We start from the raw sequence: 23029 nt of genomic DNA, 5'->3' as shown, positions 1-23029 counted from the left end.
TCTTTTTTATTATTGTGTAATATAGTCTGAGGCTATGTTGCTCAGTGCATTTATATTTATGTATTGGGTAAGAGCTGTTATTTTCAAAAGGGTCAAATTAAAAAAGGCTGTGGAGCTCCCCTTTCCTGGTACTCTGACTAAAATAATACCCCGAAAGGAAACACTGTATCCCCAGGGAACTGCAAGGATTGGAGCCACTGCTGAAGAGCAGAGAGATGAAGGGGGTGGACTCCCTGCCTGCCCCTCCCCCCTTCCCATCTCAGTGAATTGGCCTGTTCACTGTACCTTTGTGGGCTGGGATCAAGCAATGTCGTTGTTAATTGCTTACTAACCGGAAGTGGGAGGGCGAGAAGCCAGCCCACCTGTCTTCTCTGATCACCCAGACAGGGGCCCAGGCACTCCCCGCTCTTGCAAGGCATCCGTTGTCCGTGGAGGATGCCCAGAGCAGCGCCCATTTTTTGGACAGCTCAATTTTGTTTGTATTTTGGGCTCTGCTGCTCTCTTTGTCAATCAGGTCTGCCCGCCTCCCTTCTATACCTTTTCCCCAAGGTTGCAGTTTAACCATGATACTTTCTCCTATTTTCCATCCTGTTCTGGATGTTCTAATGCATTAGTCCGTTCCAGGTTTTGAAACAGAAAGATAAGGTGGGAATGAAAGTTCTGTCTATTCTGATTGGGAAATTTTTCTCTAGTTTTTTTTTTCCTTTAGCTAATGTACTTTTAATAGAGTATCTTATGCTGCAAATGCATTGTATTATGAGTATTTTCTTCATAACATTAATTTTCAGCGATAGAATGTCAAATACTTAAATAGGCATACTGAATGTTTTTAACCATAATATTATTACAGAAAATTCAGATTGTTTTTAAATCTTTACTATTTTAAATGGCGCTAAAATAAACATTTTTTCTCCAAAACAATTTCTTATATTTATGGTTACTACTTTAGGATTGACTTTTGTAAGATAAATTACTTTAACAAAGCATCTGAATTGTCTTACTTGTCATCAAATGAATTTCCAGAAAACGCAAATCCAAATTTCTAACTAGGATTATGTGTCAATATCTAACATATATCACCATTGCTAGCATTTGGGATAATGCTTAAAATTCTTTCAAAAAATGATCTTGATATTTTAAAATGCACTCCTTATTTTTTTAAAAACTCTGTGTGAGCAACCACTATGCTCCAGACCACAGTCTCGGTGTGTGGGATTCAGTGGTGACTGAAGGAGGCAGTATCTGTGCCCTTACCCTTCATGGACTTGATCTTCCTAGTGGGGAGGCAGGAGGAGCAGGTAATAGTGACAACAGGAAGTTATTAACAGAACTTAGAAGGGATACTGTGGTACGGAGGAAAATAAACTGGAGAAAGGGACAGTCAGTACCATTGTTAGTGTTGCTCATCAAATGCTTATCACTGTTCCACGTCCAATGAAACCTGGAGACCTGGGCATGGGGGCGGGGCACCCCTATGGCTTCATCCCAGTCATAAGTGCTCAGGATGTTAACAGGGGCTCTAGACACATCCCCCCTCACATCGCGTACCATTCTGGGTTAATACGCGTTTGCACTATTCACTTTAAATAACAGTGTATATAAAATATGATTTATGGGTTAAAGAATCTGTACTGGAAGCTTTGGTCTTTATGCAGTCTCCTCTGCTTCTCTTCAATCTTTTTGTTTCTACTGCTAGTCATCACGGAATTTGCTCGTCTGTTGATCGTTTTTGCTGATAAAGAAAAAGAACACAGGGACCTCTAAAGTCTTCTAAAAATACACATACGTTTTACGTTTTACATGAATCAACACCTACAACTTTAAAAATAACATAATGTCTTTCAGAGCAGAACACGGAATGTCAGAAGGCAGGTGTAAAAATAATTGTAGTTTTTTCCACCTGAGGCCTGCAAAACGAGTCCAATCTGTGTGTTTTTGTGTCTACAAAGCTTCTCGAAGGGGGGACATTAAATTCTGCTTGAAGAGATTTATGCATTTACGTGTGTGTGTGTGTGTGTGTGTGTGTGTGTGATGTGATGTGATGCTAGGGGAATTGTCCCTAGAGCTTCTCAGGAAAGTTCCCTTAGATTGTCGGTAACACACTCATTTTTACGTTCCGTTATTATGCCTTTAAAGCCAGACACTTCATTCCTTAAAGTGAACCGTGGACTTTATTTAACGTGGAAGTCTTCCTTCCCATGACTCAACTGATGAGGTCCTTGCCTCCATTTCCACTGTAGAACTGGCTTCTCAGCAAAAAGCTTTCAGCTTTTTTTCTCCTGTGGTTTGTTAAAAGACATCAGATTTTCTATATTCAAAATAAGGTCCTTACTCTCTTGATATGTTGATTTAGACATTTTTCTCAGGTTAACTCCAACTGAAAACAAGTGACAACAAGTCAAAAAGAGGAGGAGGGAGGTTTAGAGGAGGGAATCCTTAGAAGTAGATCCTTCAGTGAATTATTTTGTCTTCACAGTTTTAAGTCAGCTGTTAAAATTTGATAGAAGTACCATCGACAATGGTACTGGCTTTTAATCGGTACCCCCATCCCTGCAACCAAAGCCACCATTCTCAGATACGCCCTTTGGGTGGGATACTCTACATGTTTTACAGTAAAACCTTTAGGAATTAAGATGGGACCAGGGACACTTGATACGACTTTTCTTAAATTGAGGAAATTTTATAGGAAAGATGGTACATCTTTAAAATTAATGAGAAAAATAACAAGTGTATGGTGGCTCTGGGATTAGCTTTCTACTACTATATCTTTTTTTAGAAGGATAATTGCGGAAAGTACTTAATGATTCTTTCAGTCTTACTTTTTCCCACTGATACCATTGTCAAATGTCTTCTATCTTGAGGGATGTACGTGACCTCAGCCTTGGAGGTAGCCAATTAGAAGGGGCACTTCCCTAGCTTTAGATGTCTGCAGACTGCAGTAAGATGTGTTTTGGGTGACCCATTAAATAGGGCTTTAAACGCCAAAAAAAAATGTTTCTAGAAAATCTCTCTTAAGCTTCTCTACAGGCAGCTTTCTAAGCCGGACCTTTTAGCCCAGAGAAAGGACGGGGATTCGTTAGTTCTTTCTAACCTTTCTGACTGCTTGTCAATCAGGATATAATATTCCTAAATTTAAAACACAAAATCCCCATTTTGGACTTGTGAAAAGGTTGGTTAATCATATTTCAAAGAATTCTATAGTACAAATTAAACACGGGAAGAAAGGACAATCAGCTCACCAGCAGGACTGCAGCTTCTTAAAAAACATAAATAGGACAATTATTTGACATTTCCAATATTTCCATTCTGACATTCAGAGGTGGTTAATGAGATAACTCACGTCACCTTATATTAAATAGTTTAAAATACTGACGGCGTTGTGCCTGAGTCAGATGGAAAAACAGGCACCTCTGTATTCACTCAGGTAGACTCCATATTCCGAACCAAGTGGCAAAAAATAGTGAAGCCTTATAACAAAAACGTGACAGAGAATCCCCATGGTTGTCCAGTCGGTGGGCACATGTTGTCCCTCCTGCTAAGTCCCCCTGGTGGGGCCTGAGGGGTGAGGAGGACTCAGTGGCTCTGGAACCCGGCCCAGGGGGAAAGGTGTTCTCACTGCTCGGTACCTAGGGTCAGAAAACAAATAGACCACCTTTAAAATTTTGACATTTTGTTTCTCATGGAAGCCTTTGTGCTCATTTTAATGTTTTTGAGTATTGTGTACGCCGTGATTTATCTTGATAACTAAACTTTCTGGCGACTTCCAGAAAGTGGTTCATTCACTTTACCCGAAAAATCCCAGCCCTGACAGATGCTTAATCTCAAGGAAAAACTTGTCTCGCTAGGAGAGCCTTAAAGAACCCCCAGAGGAGACGGCAGGCGACCAGAGACTGTCTAGGGGCCAGCACTCCTCACTAGTGCGGGCGCCCTAAGGCCATCCTCTCCCTGAGCTGAGAGAGGTCAAGGCCTGCCATCAATTAGTGCATCAACCCGAAAAGTCCTGAACTTGGTTTTCTGCAGCTGAAGGGAACTTGGGTCCAGAGAAGCATTTCCGTGCTGTTGAGACCCCTACACCTAAATGTTTTCTCAAGTTACCTGGCTGATGAGAATTCTTAATCCCATCTCTGGATCCCCACGATAAAGGACTCCTTTTAATCTCGCCTTAAGGACAGGGGCTGTTTAACTCTCCTTTCTCAAGTGGTAGAAATGAAAGCTGTAATCTCAATGCAGAACCAAATTAGCAGGTATATATCCCCAAATTCTGTCACTTATTCGTGCCCATAGCTCCCTGGGCACACAGTCACTTGTCCTCTGAGTCATTCTCACTGTTTCCCTCTTATTGGGTAGTTGAATACACCTGTGGAGGGACAAAAGGGAAGCTGGAATCTTTTGCTCTGCTAATGGATAATTGAGCTCAATATTATTTTATCACCAGCCCCTGTGATTTCCAAATAGCCTTAACAGGTTACACTGTATAAAACTGAGTGAGCAAATGATTCTTTTGAAAATTAGCATGTTCAATCAAAATCCAGCCGGCTATCCGTTTTCAAAGCATCTGTTGTCATTTCAAATTCATGAGCCACTTAAGCACTGTCTGTGACATCAATTGGCTTCTGAGCTGTCAGTTTCTAGGAGGTAGCAATGTGCTCAACTGCGTGCTAGTAAAAGACGGACCGTATCAGCATTTGATGGCTTATCAACGTGTTGTGATGAAATGACCTTTGAGAATCAGTTCTGTGCTGTGCTTTGGGGTTTTGGCTCAGAAAGAGAGTTTCATCTGAAAAAAAAAATGGGGAACTAGTTAAGCAGATCCAAGCAGTACAGCTTTTGCCCTGTGGCCCAAAGAACAGTTGTTAACCACGTGTTACGAGGTAAGGAGACAAGGGGACAAAGGTCCAGTGCCTCAGTCATAGTGTTTGTATGCCCTGCTCAGCAGAGCCAAGCTCTGCAGGGGAAAGTTATGAACAGCACTTCTTCATATGCAAAAAATCAGAGTTGGAGATGTATTGGAGGTTCATTAATTAAGCACTGGAATTCTTTAATCAAAAGAGTTATTTTTAAGAATTCCTTTCTACTGTTGTCCCAGACTACTATATTTAGTGCTTATTCATGAGACAGAAACAGAATTGCACATATCTACTCTTCGAGCATCTCATCTTCTTGTTTGCTAGCTAATTATCCGTAATTTGGGGTACTGAGCCAAGACCTTGATGCTGGCTCAGGGGGCAGGCCCACAGGACAGCTATCTAGTGACATGCAGATCATTTGGGAATTAGAAGGAGGGAACTGAGTAAAGGGGAAAGGTCAATGGAAAAAAAAAGATTTTCTCTGACCATATTTCTTTGTCAATATGTTCATGTTAGGGTTTGGATGGGGGTCACTTTGCTCCACCCCCAGGTCACGGGCTCACTCTCATCTCCTGTCTCCTTAGCTCCTCCAGGACATGCAGAACGGCCCCAAAGTGGCGGGCGTGCTGACCTTTTCCTGGGCAGAGGCTGCCCTGTAGCCAAGTGGAAGCTGCACAGTTCAGCCACCTTCTCTTCCCCGTCAGACACCCCGCTCTTCTGTTTATTTTCCTGGTTCATAAATAGCTTGAAAAAGATTGGTATTGAAGTTTGGGAGATGCCCCAGCTTAGTTAACACTTGCTGCGTTCTCTTGACATTGTGGCTCTTTCCTACAATCATCCTTGTTCTTATTGCCTTCTCCCCAGCGTTTGTCCAGGGCATTAAAAATTCTGAGTACGCCGTAAAGCTCCCTGTCATTTGCATTAATTTAAGTGCCCTCCCCCCACCCTTCTTCCCTGGAATAATGTGTGATTCTATTAGCATAACTTTTATAGTCTTCAGGTCTTCTTGAGTTAGCAATATTCTTAAGACTCTTGGAACATATGGCCATAAAAATATTTTCCTGGAATGTTTTAATGTTTAATTATTATACAACTATTTATTTGCTAGTATTAGCTGAGTAACATATTTTAGGAATTTATGAATAAAAGTCAAGCAGGCATATGGTTAATGGGCCACTGGTGAATGTTGAACAATCTTTTCTCCAAGGGGTACGTGTATGTGGTGGGTGGGGCGTGAAGATAAGTAGGAGGCTCTGAATTCCCCGGTGTGGGTGCGTGGGTGCGGCCCCCTGGCCGAGTTCAATCTACCGTCATTCCAGACACTGAACAGGAGGAGGGAGGGATGGGACCAGTGGGCACTCGGGTCTGGTGTGAGCAGGCTCTCGCGCTCCTTCCCGTGATTCTCTCAGTAGTGGGTTCACGTCCAGTGCCGCCAGCCACCCAGGCCCCTGTGTCCTCACTTCAGAAGTGACAACTTGGCACATTTGAAATGCTTTTCTCAGCTTTTTTCCCCTAGGAGTCCTTTTATTCTTCTCTGAATGATCCTTTGATGTACCCACTTCTCGATGTATTTTTTCTTCTTCGTGGTTTCTGTTTCCACTAAGTTTTTTTTTTTAATCTTTTGGTTTCTGTGTCATACCTTAAAATACTTTTCCTGATAAGTCTGGTAATCTTTGATTGTCTGCTCCTGTTAAAGGGTTCCCATCAATAGGCAAGTGGATACAGAAAATGTGGCCCACATACACAGTGGAATATTACTAAGCCAGGACAAAGAATTAAATCTTGCCATTTGCAACAGCCTTGATAGACCTAGAAGATATTATGCTAAGTGAACGAAGTCAGATAGAGAAGGACAAATGCTTTATTATCTCACTTATATGTGGAATCTAAAAAGTAAAACAAATAAACCGAATAAAACAGAAACAGACTCATAGGTACAGACAATGAACGGATGGCTGCCGGAGGGGCAGGGGAGGAGGGCGGGCCCGGAAGGTGTTGGAGAAGAAGAGGCACACACTTTCAGTTACAAAGGAAGGAGTCACGGGGATGCGGAGCACAGCACAAGAAATACAGCCAGTAGCTCTGTAACTTTGTACGGTGGCAGATGGTTGTAAGGTTTAGCGTGGTGATCACTTTGCAATGTATGTAGATGTTTAATAATTATGTCACACATCTGAAACTCAGAAGATTGTATGCCAACTATACTTCAATGAGAGAAAAAAAGCAAGGCACTAAAAAGCCAACTGGCACCTTTGAGCCTGGCGGGAGCACGGAGCATGTGTAACTGTACATCTCTGAGCCGTTTGTCGGCCTTGGTGGGCTAGTTGTTGACGAAACCCTAAAATTAAATATTTCTTTTTGAAATTGTTATGTTATCATAGAAACCAGTCTTCCTTTTTTTCCTGCTTACCCAGTCATGTCCAGCCAATGCTCTTGGAGCCCAAAAGGGGGTCAGTCAAGTGGGGGTGGGAGTAGAAGGGAATGGAGCCTTCGGCGGCCAGTCTGCACAGGTGGCTTTTACTCTCTGCTTCGGTGTGGTGGTCCCACCCTGGTCATGCAGGGCCACTGCAGCCTGTAGCACCTCGGTTTTAACCTGTCGAGGGTGAAGCTTCCCTGTCTGCCGAGGCACAGGCCGGTGGTCAGACAGGCAGGTGCTGGGAAGGACTCTAGGCCTAGTTTCCCAAGTAGGTCCCAGCCCGTCCTCGGTAGTTCAGCTCTTCCTCCAGCGTGTCTTGCGGCACCGATGTAGCCAGTTCCCGAGACACTGGAAAATTCTACATTGTCTCTTGGCTTTTCCCCTCGCCGATGTAGGTTTTTTAGTTTAGTTTTGCTTTGTTCAGTTTCTCCTGCCAGATCAGTGAGAACTTGTACGTCTCCTTTTCAGCTTCTACAAGTTCGTTGCTGTCGTCTCCTCTCTATTCCTTCCATCCTTGTGGGTTTATGTCTAGTGAAAAATAAAACTCATTTTTGTGGCTTCGGGGGGGAGGGATTGTGGAGGAAACAAATAATGAGCACAGGGAAATCTGTCACCTGCATTCAGTGGCCTCTCTCTGCAGTTTTTGAAATCTGCTTTTCTAAGCACAGTGCACATTTCTTGTGAGAGAGACCCAGGCCCCCTGTCTGATGATCACAGGCCCCGCGAGGATGTGTTCATCATGTTCCAGAGTTCCTGTCATTTCCACCTCACCCAGTCCGTTTCTGCATGTGCTTGTCATGGTATCCATGGTTACGGTTCCCCTTGTCACTTACTCAAACTCCGGAGAGATAAAATAAAAAGGAAAGCCATCTTTGTGCAAAGTGTGCTTCTCTTTTCTGCACAAAGGCTTGATTCAGAAGAGGAGACAGAGGGGATTAGGTGGCAGATAATAGGAACAGGGCAGTGTCATTGATCCCGATTACGGAGAGTGTGAGAGCCCCACAACCAACTCGAACTTTGCTGGAAAATGCTGGCCAACGATTTTCCTTGGTGCTTAACCTCAAAAGATGCTCCTCACTGTTCAGAACTGAGTAAACACGTATACGGTCCCACAAATCCATCCCTAGGTCTGAAGATAGGAGATGTACAGAACATCATATCCTTATTCTTTAAAAGAGAAAAACAATCCCCAAATGTTAAGAAAAAAATCCCAAATTCCATGTCCCTTACGATAGTACTTGACACTGGTGTGAACCAAGGGTGTCCTTGGACTACATGGATACCTCCTTCCCACCAAGAGCACATCCTCATCTACTCTCTAGAGAATCTTAATATTTCTCTTTGACTCGTCCATTGTTCTTAAAGGAAACAAAAAATATCGTGCCCTGGATGAGTATTTTTGAGGGTCTCCTTTATTTCCTGCGCAGAAATAAAAGAGTGAAGACTGTACTTCCTACCTTGCAGTCATGCCCATGTGAGCTGTAATCTGATAGAATAAGTAGCCTTAGTTTCTAGGGATCAGTGGTCTCAGCCCCTTCATCTGTGTCTGGTCAAAGCCAGCTGGTCCTCTGCAGGCCCTCCAGCCTGGGCGTGGTCGGAGTGCCACCTCTCTTCTCAGGCTCTGCACAGACCCTGGAGGCAAATGTGTAACTCTGCCCCCACCCCACCACTGCCTCTTGTCTCAAGCCCCTTCACCTACTGCATCCTGAGCTCCTTTCCTGAAAGATCACAGAGGAAGAAGCCCTTTGTGGGCTTCATTTCTTAGCCCACAAAGAATGAAGCAGGCCCTGGATGCAAACCGAGAAGCACTGGCTTTGAAGTCAAGGTTGTAACTCTGTCCAGAGAAAGGAAGTGTGACTAGTACATGCCCTTGAGCATGTCCCTTCCTAACCCTAAAACTCAGTCTCTCAGTCTGTAAAGGGGAATGGTACTTCTCCCAGCAGAAGTTTTGAGACTTTGTCATAATATTTGTAAAACAGGGAGCTCTTTGCTTAGTCAACATTGATGACCAATGCTATTATAAATTAAGAACTGTTTATAATAAAATATTGAAAAATGAATGGCCTTCAGGTTTCTTCAGTAGACTCCACAGTAAAGGACATTTGAATTTTGTCTCCATAGATTAAATGGGCGGATGGCACATCTCGGTACCTGTGTGGATTATAGAGTTTGCGAAATGAGGACAGTTTGGAAAGTTCCGTGTGTCAGAGACCGCATTCCACATCCATTATTGCCAACAGAGTTCCGAGTAAGGATATTTCTAATGGTTAAGCTTGAAGCCTTTTCATTAAAAAAAATTACTATCTTATCAGTGGTAGAGTGGATAGCTGTGCATTGTTTTTTAATGATGAATAATGATAAACATACACACAAAAATTTAAACAACCTAATGTGCTCATAATGAGAAAAAATAGTGTGAGATTTAACTTTAAAATGCCCTTAGATTCTGTCACTACCAGTCCATCACAGTTACGATTCAGTTCACTTTTTCGCTTGGCCACGGTGATGCTGTGCCATAAAGACCTATAAAATGGCATGCCGCAGTAGAAACGACAGGCAAAAAAGTGAGAGGGCCATATGGGTGCCTGAGGACATTCTATTGAATATTTCCTCATGCTGCTTTTGGGGAGTTCAGTCCGAGAGCACGCTGCCAGTCTTGAGCAGGAAAACCCAGCCTCGATCGAATACTTACCATTATCTCATGCATGAGCATAGAAAGCGCAGTGAGACTCAGCTTATCCACAAGATCTCTCTTTTAGGTGAAACAAATGATCACAATGCAGGGTAGTGTGGGTGGTAAGAGAGGTGACTTCCAGGTGCTTTCGGGAATGAAGGGGAGCTGGACAGGCAAGGTGTTTGGGGAGAGGGGGTCCTGAAAGAACTGTATTCAAGAAAGCAATTCAATAGAAGAACCTGGTCGAAGAAAGCTATGCCAAAAATGTAAGTGGCAGTGAAACACGTGTTTAAGGGATTATCGTTTTGAATTGCTTGGAAACTGTTAAGCAAACAACACTCCAGAAAAGAATTCAGCGATGATGACAGCGTACACTTTTATTGATTTTTGCTTGACTATTTCTTGCTAGAAGGAATGCCAGACAAAAATGGTGTTAATGTTTGGACCCGTTGTTTTCATCTCTGGCTGCGTGGTGCTGCGGAGCTGAGCGCATGGCTGGCTCTCACTCAGCTGTGCACACGGTGAAAATGCCCCTCCAGATGCCTGTCTGTGTTTGCTTCACATCTGCATGTATCACATACTTCCTGGGCCCCTTGTCTGTTTTCTTTTTTAACTCTAGTCTGTTGTTTTTTTTTCCCCTCTCCACTATGGTTTTCTCTTTCTTTGCTACACTTCTGTCTCTTGATACCACCTGTGTCTGGCCTACAGGAGAGGCAGTGAATTATAAAACCATCCTCTTTTCTTCCACTACATCCAGCCAGACCTCCATCTCTAGCGCCCCAGCCCTCTAGCGCCCCCTAATCTGGGCTAAGGACGGTAAGAGAACAATTAGTGCTGCCCACGTGGTTGATGGGGGGAAGAGTGAGGTAGAAATTTGGTTTTACTTTAGGTGAAGGTACCATCACCCCAGGGTCTCCCCTCCCACTAGGTATCCAACTCCTCTCTCTCCTTTTACCTTCTTCTTTTCCTCCCTTTTAGAAAATCATTGTCAAATCTGCCATTAAAGAAAATCAAAGTAAGACTATAGCATTCTCGCATATCCCTTCCCTTTCGCAGGTCTCCTGATGTTAAAGCAAATATCAGCATCAATCTCGTTTTCTTGAACCACTGTTTTTTTTTTTAATCCCATGTTCCTCCACCCACAGTTTGTAACTGCAACTGTCACTCTGGCGTGGACAGGGGAACAAAGAAAGGCCTTCATTTCACTGAGGATTTGATGGTATCCAAAACTCCAAAGAGGCGCTGCCCGGGCACTCTGCACCCAGCCGGTTTTCCTGGAGGTCTAATATTCTAATATTAGACGTAGGATCCGGCTTCTTGCCAGCTGCCAGCTCAGCGCACTGGCGATGCCCACAGCGTGCATATGCTGGTTTTGCGGCTCCTTTTTTCCCCTCTATTTGTCATGGTCCCCGGGTGCTCTGTTCCTCTCTGTCCTTTTTAACATTTTAGCTATTTCGTTAACTTATGTTTTCCACAGAAGACATAAAAGAAGCCTTTTAAGAATCTCAACTATTACGTGAGGTTGCATTGAGGCTCTTTCGTACATACGCTTTTTGTTTATGAAGGCAGGGGGCGCTATGCGCAAAGAAATGAGCCTCACTAATTGGGTAGCATTTCCGAAGACAGACACCTGCAGACTTGTAGCGTCCCACATTACAAAATTACTTTAAAATGTGTTATTTCTTTCCAGTGCTGCCAAATATACGATGATGCATGTCCTTCCTGAGATATGCAGACAGCAAATGTCACACGTACATCCTTCTCACTGAAGACGCAATGCGTTGTAACTAATAATGATTTCTCTAAATCACAGATTAATTGGTGTGCATGAATTTGCATACCTTAGACACATCAGCACGTCCTTCACCATGAGTTTATCTGTAGTAATGACACATTTTTGCAGGTGTTTGCGAGAAATCCCAGATAAACAAACCCCTTTTCAATAATAGGTCCATTTTTTCCATTGACCGGATAAGTGAGAAGTTAGAGAAAATTGACGAAAAAAAATAAGAACCAACCATCATTTTGTCTTTCCTTTCAAATAACGGGCATATTTTCAATCTTTTCTTCAAATGGTTTACATTTAGAAGTGTCTCACTGTATTACTTGGAAACAGATAAGAGGGAAAATCAAGTGTAAGGAACATGATTCATATGAATTATAAGTACAGAAGGTAAAATGCAGTACAGACTATTACATAATTTCAAAAGCTTTCTAAAAGAGCTGGAACCACCAACTTTGAAAGGTCAGCGCATTGTTGAAGGAAGTGTTTTCACATGCCATACCAATAAAGCACCTCAAGGACAGGCAATTTGACTTGTTCAAAAAAAAGGTATTATTTCCGTAGAACGCTCCCTTTTGGTATTTTTTCATATCACAGTTATCTGCAGACTAAATTGCATAGGATAGACATTTAAAACACTTCAAAAAGCTTATCTGCAGCAACCGAAGCCCAACACCCGGAATGAACGATCCAAGATGAGCCTTCATTTTTAAGTGTTCGAGTCTTGCCGAACATTCTGAAGACGCCGAAGTAAATTTGAATGTTCAGTGGGACTAACATTAGGTCAATGAGAGTGAATCTCTGGGGCCAGTTTGTAGGTGCCGAGATTCAATCATCAAAGTCTGATGTGATACATATTTCTAAGTTCAAAGTATCAAGAAATAAAATAATTAAAGCTTACCAACTGTAGTAATGACCCAATCCACTCATGTTCAGTCAGCGATGAACAGTTAATCTGTGTTTACTGACACTCTTAGCATTTGCTAAGATTTCTCAGTTTGGAGAATTTGTAAAACCTATTATCACATTTAATACAAAACTGAGAATACCTACTGATAGATTAGTTGGATTGTTGACTTAACAAGAGGATATAGCTACCAACCTGCAGACTGAATACTCTGGAAATAAAAAAAAAATACAGTGAAAAAGCAAGAGCAGAAAAATACGGGGTAACTATTAGAAAAGTTTGCTTGTTAACTTACCATGCATTTATTTGTGCCACTAAAGAATCAGCCCCTTAATTTAGAAGACAAAGTATTTCCTTGAATAAATATTCTACCTAAAAAAGCTATGTTGTGTTTACCACAGTGGCCATGTCCCCAGAGCAGTCCCCCCCGCCGAGTGTGCTCAATAAATATTTATGGAATGAATGAAACCACAGGCTGACACTTTATGTTTAGAGCAACTGTGTACATGTGGATATTGCTTTGCAATACAGAGAATTGTTTGACCTGCAGCGAGTGCAACTCTGCTGACCCACAGATTGCCAACTGATAGATCAATATATTAAAATTCTCAATGTGAAGGTTGTATTAGCATTTTTAGGTAAAGAACAAGGCCAGCAGCAGCATAAATTTTATCCAAACCCTTGATAGGATTACCACACAGTAATTGTACTATTAATGAATACATTACAAACAATTACAAAATAACAATTGAGGTTTACTTTCTGTAGATCAGTTTACATAATTGCTGGCTTGGTTTTTCTTTTGGCTAAGGATTAAATAGTATGCTTTTGCAGACGACTGTCTTAGCAAGTACTAACTTCTAAGGCTAGTGGTTGTCAGAAGCACCTTTCATATCTCAACCATCTTTCTTGTTTGCCCCTCCATCCCTCCCTTCCTCTCTTTTCCATCATCTTTCTTTTTTAAGAGAGAAATTTTGATCCCTGAAATGGGAACCAGGTAGAGAGTTGGAAATAGAGAAAGTGTTTTTTTCTTCATTTTTAAGATTCATAAAATCAGAGTTGTTGCTTATTTTATGATCATCTTAATTCATAAATCCTTAGAAAGAACATGTTTGCAACATTATCAAAGACAGTAAAGGATATTGATAGCAGTCTGTTGCAAATGTGTTATTATCTGAAGTATCTAGTGACTGCATGGTGGTGGGATTCTTTGATCATCTGGGACTTTCTTAGGTGGATAGTGATTCTCCACTGAAGAGAAGAAATAATGTGGAGGAGAAAACCAGGAACAGAAACAAACAAAGCAGAATCACTGAAGACAATTATAATTCTTATCATTTTTCTTGCTTAGTAGATGATATTTAAAGTATTGCATTTAAAGTCCTTTAAAATTCATTTGATCTTTATTTCATGATTAAGAGAAGACAGACATTTTTTAAAAGATTTTATTTATTCATTTTTAGAAAGAGGTGAAGAGAAGGAGAATGAGAGGCAGATGATTGCCAGTGTGTGGTTGCCTCTCGTGGGCCCTGTATCAGGGCCTTGTACCAGGGACCTGGCCTGCAACCCAGGCGTGTGCCCTGACTAGGAATCGAACTGGTGACCCCTTGGCTTGCAGCCTGCACTCAATCCACTGAGTCACACCAGCTAGAACAAGACAGACATTTTTAAAGAAACAAGAGTCAGGTGTAAAAGTCCCCTAGAATCTTGGTATAACTTTCTTTGTATCTATTTATCAAACAGTTCTCCATAAACATACCTTTTGTGTCCTAACTTTTATGTTTGATTCTAGTAACGGGACCATAGTACATTGAGTTCTAATGGTCCTTCAGGGGCAATCTACATTCAGAGTTAAGTCTGCAATTCTTCAGCCTCTTTGTTAAGTGGTTAATGATGTATAAACAAATATTTAAAAGCTCATCAAAGAAACCTAAATTCCTAGAGAAAAATTATTCCCTGTTTTGACCCAATTTTTGTAAACGGAATCTGGGTAGGGCCCTAGAATGAGCAATATTTTATTCTGCAAACACATACACGATGTCTCCCAGGCATCAACTCAACAACTTCCTGAAATGCACTCTGAGGGCTTCTGGAAACTGGATTAGCGACGCCCATTCCAGGCTGCAATCCCTGGTACAATTCTGTTCACATCTGAACAGAAGTTGGAGTTGGAATAATTGGATGTTGTTTTCTCAAGCCTGATACTGATAGGCTAAATAACTGATAGCCTGTATTTTTGGTTATATCAGTGTAGGCTATTGATAGGCTATATTTTGTGTTCTTTTGTGGCGTTAAAAATGAGTGATTTTTTAATATGTTCAGCAGGTTTGATAAAATAATATTTCTGTAAGTGCCCGGTGGTTGTATCCACTCACCTATTGATGGGCACTTGGGCTGCTTCCAAATCTCGATGACTGTAAAGGACACTGTGGTAAACATAGGGTGCTTAGGTTCTTTTGAATGACTGTGCCCGGTTTCTTCAAATAAATTCCCAGAAGTGGCATCACTGGGTCTTCTATCTACTTTATAAAATACGTGTTGAAGTTAGACATCTTGCAAACCAAGCTGAAAAGGGTAAAGAGAAGGGTATCAGACTTTTGCAAACTGTGTGTAGCACCCATTCTTATAAAGAAGGTCTGTTTTGGCATATTCACACTTAGAAATATGTAATAATTTCCGTGATATAGATGGGCACATAAATAGATTTTCTAACTTTAGGCTTGGTTTTCCATTGTTGATTTTTTTATGGCTTACTAAAGGTTAATTTGAACATGGGAAACAATGTAACATCATTTATTCTTAGAATGAATATCTTTTAAATAAATTAGCAGACAGATAGGATATACCAGGAAATTAATACAGATTTCTATAACAAAGAAATAAACTACTAAAACTCCCAGGTCTCCATTTTAAAAAAGATTTTATTTACTTATTTTTAGAGAGAGGGAGAGAAGCATCCGTGTGTGGTTGCCTCTTGAGCACCCCCTACTGGGGACCTGGTCTGCAACCCAGTGCCCTGTGCCCTGACTAGGAATCGAACTGTTGACCCTTTGGTTCCCAGGCATGCACTCAATCCATTGAGTCACGCTATCCAGTACCCAGGTCTCCATTCTAAGAAACCTTATCCTAGATCTCCAAACCTTTCCCCACAAGTTTAGACTCTTCGCTTTGCCCTCATAGATTGGACAGCACTGTATGAATCCCGACTACCTAACTTCAAGAGATAAAAGGAATGAGGACGTGTTGGCAACTCTAACTAAATGTAACTCTACATAAAAGTATTTCTACTTATTGCTCTTAAGATGCCACTAGCTTTCTTCAGTTGCTTGCAGAATAAGCATTTCTTTTGCATCCATGTGCTGTCTGACCACAGTTTAAAAGCCAAGGTGACACATTGTATTCCTGTTGAAAATCCTTCTGTTGATTAGATGGTCTGGGGACAATGTTGGGGACAATGGGAGTTTCTGCACTGTCAGGACGAACTCTGATTTACAAAGTAACCATATTGAAGTCTAGAGTAGTCTTTCCTTTTCTCCACTCCCCAAAATCTTAACCACCCTTGCAAGACACACAATGTCCAGTCAGCTGGGATTTTTCTCTAGCACATTATTTCACATACATTCTTTATTAACTACTGTAAGTCACAGTATCACTCTGGGCGTTTTAAACACAGAATTAACCTTGAATTTCCTATTAACTAGGGATGCATTTGTTTGAAGGTCATTTCAGAGTGGATTCATTTTACCTATGGGATCCCTCAGGAGATATTGGAGGGCCGAGTTGGATCCTCCATGAACTGGCTCAAACCCTAGCTTCCTACTCAGAGTTTATGTAACTACAGAACATCCAGAAGAACCAAGCCCATGCCAGGATCAGCTGTTATTTAAGGAAGTTCTCTCCCCTGTTTCCCAGGAGTCAGGAGTGGTGCTGCACTGAACCGGTCCCTTGTACCCAGACACCTTATGTGAGGACGGTAGGGTGGCAAGCCTTTGCTCTCTCGACCTTGGAGAACTTGCACCAGGAATCAGCCACAGGTAAGTGCTGTGTTTATGGAAAACGTTGGGACAGCTACATCAGGATGTCTTTTTAGGTTTTTATTGTTTTACCATCAGGCTATTACATTAGTGCTATGCTTAGTGCTCTCTTCAAAAGAATCACACGAAAGCAGGAACTATTGTCATTGAACTTGACTCCATATTTAGTAATTTCCTAAGAAGATCTAGCTTACTCTTTCACAGAAGTAAAGTGATCATCCACTATTGTTTTTATGAAACTAGGCAGGATTCAACATTCCCAGTTTATATATAATTTAGTTATTATTAACATAAAAATAAGCTCTCCTTTATGTTTATTTTTAACTCGGAGCAAATCTGTATACATATAGGCATGTTTAGGGTAGACAGCAACTGAGAAGGAATTTAAAAAAATTATTGTGAAGAAAATGTAAATTCACTGGGGAAAAAATTAATGTCATTGAAACAGAATAATGACCCTCTAGATATCTGTACCTGTGAATACGCTCCCTTATCTGGCAAAGGGTTGGTGCAGGCACTGTTAAAGGTAAAGACTTTCAGCTGTGGGGAGAGTATTTCGGATTACCCAGGTGGCGCCCGTCTCATCACGTGACCCTTTGAAAGCTGAGCACTCTGCACACCTTTGCTCAGAGAGGAGCATGTTGCTGGTTTTGAAGCTAGAATAAGTTGGGGGGAGGCTGAAAACCAAAGAACATGGGTGGTGTGGCAAAGGCCAAGAAGCAAAGTCTTACCTGGACCCTCCCGCACGTCACCAGCTCAGCAGACACCTTGCTGTCGGCCCAAAAGGCCTGCATCAGATGCTCACCTGCAGGACGGTAAGAAACATACCTGTGCTGTTTGTCTCCCGAGACTGTGGGAATTCCTTAGGAGTGCAGTAGAAAATTAGTCCAAGAGAACTGGTTTTTTAAAACGTACTGCCTTTCTGCTCTGCCTGCTCCTGCAGACTGGTACTCTGGTTGTTCGAAGAGCTGTGTGTCATTGAGTCATGAAGTGTTTTATCTCCCTGTGTCTCAGAAAATGGGTGCTTTTCGAAACGCAGAAGTGCTTGTGTGTGTGTCATGAATCTTTTAAAACTTAGGCGATGAAACACCTCTTTTCTGTTGTAGTTACGTTTTCTTTAATAACACCCTTGTTCATTCATTAAATGGGGAATACCCCATACCAACGGAAGGGGGATCCTTGAGATTTTCCCAGCACAGGTGCACCCCCGAGATATCGCAGGTTCATTTCTAGACCAGCATAAAAAAGCATATTGTAATGGTGTTGCTGGTGGAGCCTCTTGTCTTTAGTTTGTTATAAAAAAATAAAACAACAAAAACACAACACCTGTGAAGTGCAATAAAGCAAAGTGCAGTAAAATGAGGTCCACCTGTAGTTCGAATCCATTCCTCCGAGGTTCCTGGGACGAACTGTTGGCGTTCTTGGCTGGTACTTAGGACCTGCTAACTCAGGCGAGGTGCCCAGAGAGAGCTGCCTCGCTGATTCCGTTACAGGATTTAGTTTAGTCTTCTTCCTCCTCCTTCTTTTTTCTTTATGGGATCGCCCCTACTATTCCCTTAGGAAGAAACAGTTCAGAACAACATGTGTCTGGGGCCAGCCCTCCAAAGGTACCCAGGAAGCAGCAGTGTGGACAGTTTTCGGTGCCTAGAGCTGTTTTTAGCACCAGGCTGAGCCACCGTAGTCATTTCCACCTGGACCCAGACGCCCACCTCCAAGCAGCCCATTCCCCCTCCCGACAGGTGGGACTTCTTCAAGGCCTAGGGGTCCTTTCCTCGCCAACCTGTCCCGAATCCACCTACATCACTTAAGTCATTTCACTTTACTTCAAAGACCAAATAGGAAAAGGTGGGAACTTTGTCTAGAAGAACACATCCATTGTCATGTGACTGATTTCACATTCAAACTTGTAACTGTGGGCCTGCCTGTGTAGGGGTAGCCTTTGCTCAGAAATGAGTGTTATGCTTTTGGAATAGGCTTTTTGTAGATATTCATGAAAATATGTTCTTTCTCTCTCTTTTTTTTTTTTAAAGAAAGACAGTTTATCCCATAGTTCTGAAATGACTCTCTATGCAGATGAATTTTAAATGCCACCACTTTCCATTTCCACTACAGTTCCAATATTTGGTCTGCCGGTAATTATGCCAATGATCAAAATCAATACATGTCAAAATGTATGTCTGATTTCTTATCGGATAAGTCTGTTGTGAAATGTTATTACCAAAGCAGAGGAAGCTCTGCTATGAAAAACTAACTTAGAAGTATCACACAGACACATATACACACGCACACACAATTTGGGGGGAAGGGTTCAAATCCTGATACAACCTACCCATGGTGTTGACAAGACTGTTCAAGGCCTTAAATGACTGCCATCTGCAATTAGTAGCCATGGAGCAACAAGTTACTGTTATATCAGGTAGAGAGGGCGGTATTAAAGACACTGACGGCAATTTCTGTTGTGTGAAGAGATATGACTTCATATAGAAAACCCATGCCATGATCTTTTGCTAAGACGGTAGCCCAGTCCTTTGCTCTAGCTTTCCCCAGGAGTTGCTCGCGCTTTATCGGAGGATGATGCACGCTTTTCACTTGGGCTCCAAACTACTTCGGTGCAGTGCCCTGTGGTGGAACGTCAATCGCTGTCACTACAATGCGACATGTCAGGTGACGCCTATGAGTGCCAACTTGCGTCCCAAATGCACTGCTTCCTTCTTCAGATTCTTAACACGGTCTTCTGTTGCCAGGTGTAAAACGCACGGTACTTTGTTGTGACTGGTTTTGTTTCCCTTTGGTACGAAGGTCACGCATTGAAGAATTGTAAATGGGGCTGCCTATCCTAACTAATGGCTAGAGGCAGAGAAGTCAAAGGGTGTTTTTTTATATTACTCTAGCTTTAAAAATATATATATATTCTTATTTCATTATCATTGCTTTTTATTCAGTGAGGAAGACATTCTTATATATTTTTTATCTTGGCTTTCTCCTTTTAAGGTGCTATTGTTTGAAAAAGAATGACCCTATTTCTACTGTCTCATAAAATCGCCATAGCTCACACATGCATGGTCCTTTTTATGAGCCAACAACTGTTCTAAGGACTTTCTCCATAATAACTCAGCTTTCGTGGCACTCCTTCGAGGTCATTACTGTTCTCCCTGTTTCATAGGTGAGACTGAGGCACAGGACAAATAAACTTGTCCAGCTTCTGGGTGTGAATTTGAGAGGGGGTGTGGATTTGAACCCCAGGATTCCAGTTTCAGGGTTTGTGCTTTGTGAGCCATACAGCGACACCATCAACAGACTTCCTCTGAACAAGACTGACAGAATGTTAATCATTGTGTTCATGCCATTCCCCTTCTAGTGAGTGTTTGAAGAAAGTCTCTAGTCCTTAGTCACTGCGTTTGATGTGAGATTTTTGTGGACGTAGTTCTAAGTCTCTGCCCTGGAAGCGCTCTTCTCCTTTCCTCCCATCCCGCAGGGCTTCGGGACTTCTTATGCCACAGGGGCTGGTCCATCCTAAGCCTCCAGGTCGTCTTCAGGTTTATCAACTTTCTAAGTTTCCATCGAATTCCCAGTGAGGTGAAAGGCATGTGTGCTCTGGAGGAGCAATGTCAGACAGGGATCGTACCTAGAATTTGAGGTTTCCTGAAATTCTTTACGAACTCTGGGGCGAACGTCAGCTGGGTTAGGTGGTTCAGCATACAGAGCTTATTTTCCCTGCAGGACGAAGTTGCAGTGGGTAAAAAACTGGGGAGAGTGTCGTCGTGTGGACAGGTTCAGCCCTGGACTCCGCTTTCAGTCCGTTTTCACACACCCCACCGTGGGCGCTCCGCTCGGGCACAGGTGTCTGTGGGAGTGTGTTGGGGCAAAGCAGGCAGAGATTTTTGGTCACACGGTGACCTCACCAGGGCACAGGGCAGGGCCCGGCATCCAACCTCAGTGCGGTTGAGCTGATTCCACCAATAGCAGCTGGGGACTCCAAGGTCTACCTGACGCCCATGAGCTTGGGAAGATTCAGGTACTTATTGGGGCTGAGAGGGTACCTGTCGCTGTCTTGGGAGGCGCAGTGACAAAGAACCTGAGCAGAGGTAATATCTCCATTGGCGACAGGTGGTGATTATAGGCCCAGGGTTAGTATGTACTCAGAAGGTGATTGAAGGACAAAAACACTAGGCATAATATTAGAAACTCTGTTAAACTTTATGCTGTTCAGAAGCAGAGTGTGTACTGAAATACCCCGTATAATGTTTAATAAGAAATCGATTAGCATAAGGAGATGAGGTCAGCTGAGAGAAGAGGGATGGAGGAGAGCTGTGTCCTGTTCAGGTTTCTATCTATTCTGACCACCCAAACTCCAGGTCTTTCCTTGGGAAGAGTTCATGATCATACCAGCATCCTGCTAAGGTCTGATCACCCACAGTACTGAACTAAGCAGAACCAAACGTAGCTCAAAGGAGGTAGTCCAAAATAACTTTGAAAGCACAGAACATGTCAGCACTATTAATAAGGGTCACAGGATTGTGTTTCTGTTCAAACCTTGGTTAAAAGATTAACACCCTACTTAGGAAGAAGTATCGCTGAACTTGTTGGTGCTTAATTTGTTGTTTTCATTTTACATGTAAATTAAACATACTTGGATTAGGATGAGAAGTCAACTCAAGAGAAATGTAATGGAATTGTTATGAATAGAACATATGCCTTTCCCCCCTCATCCCCACCGAAAATAGAATCTAGAATATTGGTTCATTATTGGTGGGGTACATCCTGCTGAAGACTATACAGGAAAGGTCACTTTTCTACAAAATTACTTTTATTATGTTGTCTCTGAAGGTACAAGACAAGTTAATTTAAAATTGCAATTACATCTTCATCCCAACTATATCCGGATTAAAAATAACAGGGCAACTTTTTAAAGTTAAAATCTGAAGCAAGTGAGATTAACTTAAATGTCATTGAGGATGTCTTTTTTTAAAGTAAATATCCAACAGGAGCTTGGTTATATGAAGTTAAAACATAATAACTTTCAGATAGCTGTCAACTTAGTGAGTAATTTTAATGGAAACTTAGATGTTCAGTGAGAAATGGTTTTCAGCTTTATTGGAGTATCAATAGATTAAAAAATGGTACATATTTACTTGTGATGAGTGTGGACATAGGCATATACCCTTGACACTGTAATGACTCCTTAACTCATCAAGCTAGTAGACATATTTCTCGCCTCCAAAAATTTCCTTATGTTCTTTTGTGGGTTTTGCTGTTGTTTTTGGTTTTTGTGGCGAGGACACTCACCATGAGATCTATTCAGTGAACACATTTCAAAGTGCACACTGCCTCTCACGTGATTGACTAGAGATGCTACGTTGTCCAGCGGATCGAGAACTCATCCTTCTTGTAACTTTATAACCATTGACAAACAGTCCCCCATTTAGGGCAGATTAATTTGGTGAAACCTAATCATGTCTATTTTTTTCAGTCAGCAGACAATTATGTTTACAGTGCAAACAGCCCTCCTGTTGATTACTCAGTAGGACTCTGCATCACATTTTCATTCATAATTTGCCATTAAATAAACGCTTGTGTAATATTCTGGTGTGGGTCATTTTTTCCCTAGTAGATAGATTTGCATGAAAAGGAGAAGGATATTTGTTGGCTCTATTATGTGCTAATGTCTTCTGTCTGCTGTTTCAGTTATCAGAGCAGAACCAGAAGCTCGGAGAGATTAAATAATTTACCCAAATCACAAATGCATGCGTGAATTTCTGGAAAAGATGTACATTTAGGTTTGTCAGGCTGTCCACATGGGTGCGCGTGGCTGTATGTTCCCAGGAGACGGTCTCGCCCCAGGTCACTCCCGCTGGCCTGGGTCACCAGGGCCTCCCTTGGGAGGGCCTCGTTGCTGCCGGCCCGGGACTCGGGGCCTCTGCGGCTGGAAGGGACTTCTCCATAGTCAGCAGCACACTCATCGGTCTGCTCGGGGGGGGAGTGGAGCCACCCACGGTCCCAGAGCGAAGTCTGTCTCCACACTCCAGCAGGACCCTGAGAAGGGAGGCTGTGCTTTCCTGCCCGGCTCCGCCATTTTACCCTTGTCATGGGGGTCCCTTTGCTTGTCAGGGACCCTTCTGCCTAGGCAAATGGTTTGATTGTTCATTACAGTTGCTTCTCAGAAGGCTCCTTGACTCTTCAAGGGACAGTATTAATACCTATCCAAGCATCCAAGGTCACGTTTCTGCAAAATTGCTTTCATTATATTGTCCTGGAAGATGAAAAGGCAGGCTCATTTAAAACTGCCATTTGAGTTTGAACCCTAAGATTCTTGGAATGCTCCCACCAGCTCTGTGCTATCCTGTCCCGAGTCTTGCCTCATCCTAATC

General features: G+C 42.3%; 1 long non-coding RNA gene across 1 annotated transcript in view; it reads left to right on the top strand.

The window, feature by feature from the left end:
* The window catches only part of LOC128627771 (uncharacterized), a 450437-nt gene that overhangs the window by 160017 nt on the left and 267391 nt on the right, over positions 1-23029 (top strand). Inside the window, exon 3 of the long non-coding RNA XR_008392072.1 lies at positions 16540-16661. This is a non-coding gene — a long non-coding RNA (uncharacterized LOC128627771). The remainder of the gene's footprint in view (positions 1-16539; positions 16662-23029) is intronic.

The sequence above is a fragment of the Artibeus jamaicensis genome, unplaced genomic scaffold, assembly GCF_021234435.1.
Source record: "Artibeus jamaicensis isolate MK-2021 breed Jamaican fruit bat unplaced genomic scaffold, CSHL_Jam_final contig_467, whole genome shotgun sequence".
NCBI lineage: Eukaryota > Metazoa > Chordata > Mammalia > Chiroptera > Phyllostomidae > Artibeus > Artibeus jamaicensis.
Note: the sequence above shows the minus strand (reverse complement) of the source record. Positions and strands in the feature narration are given on the sequence as shown.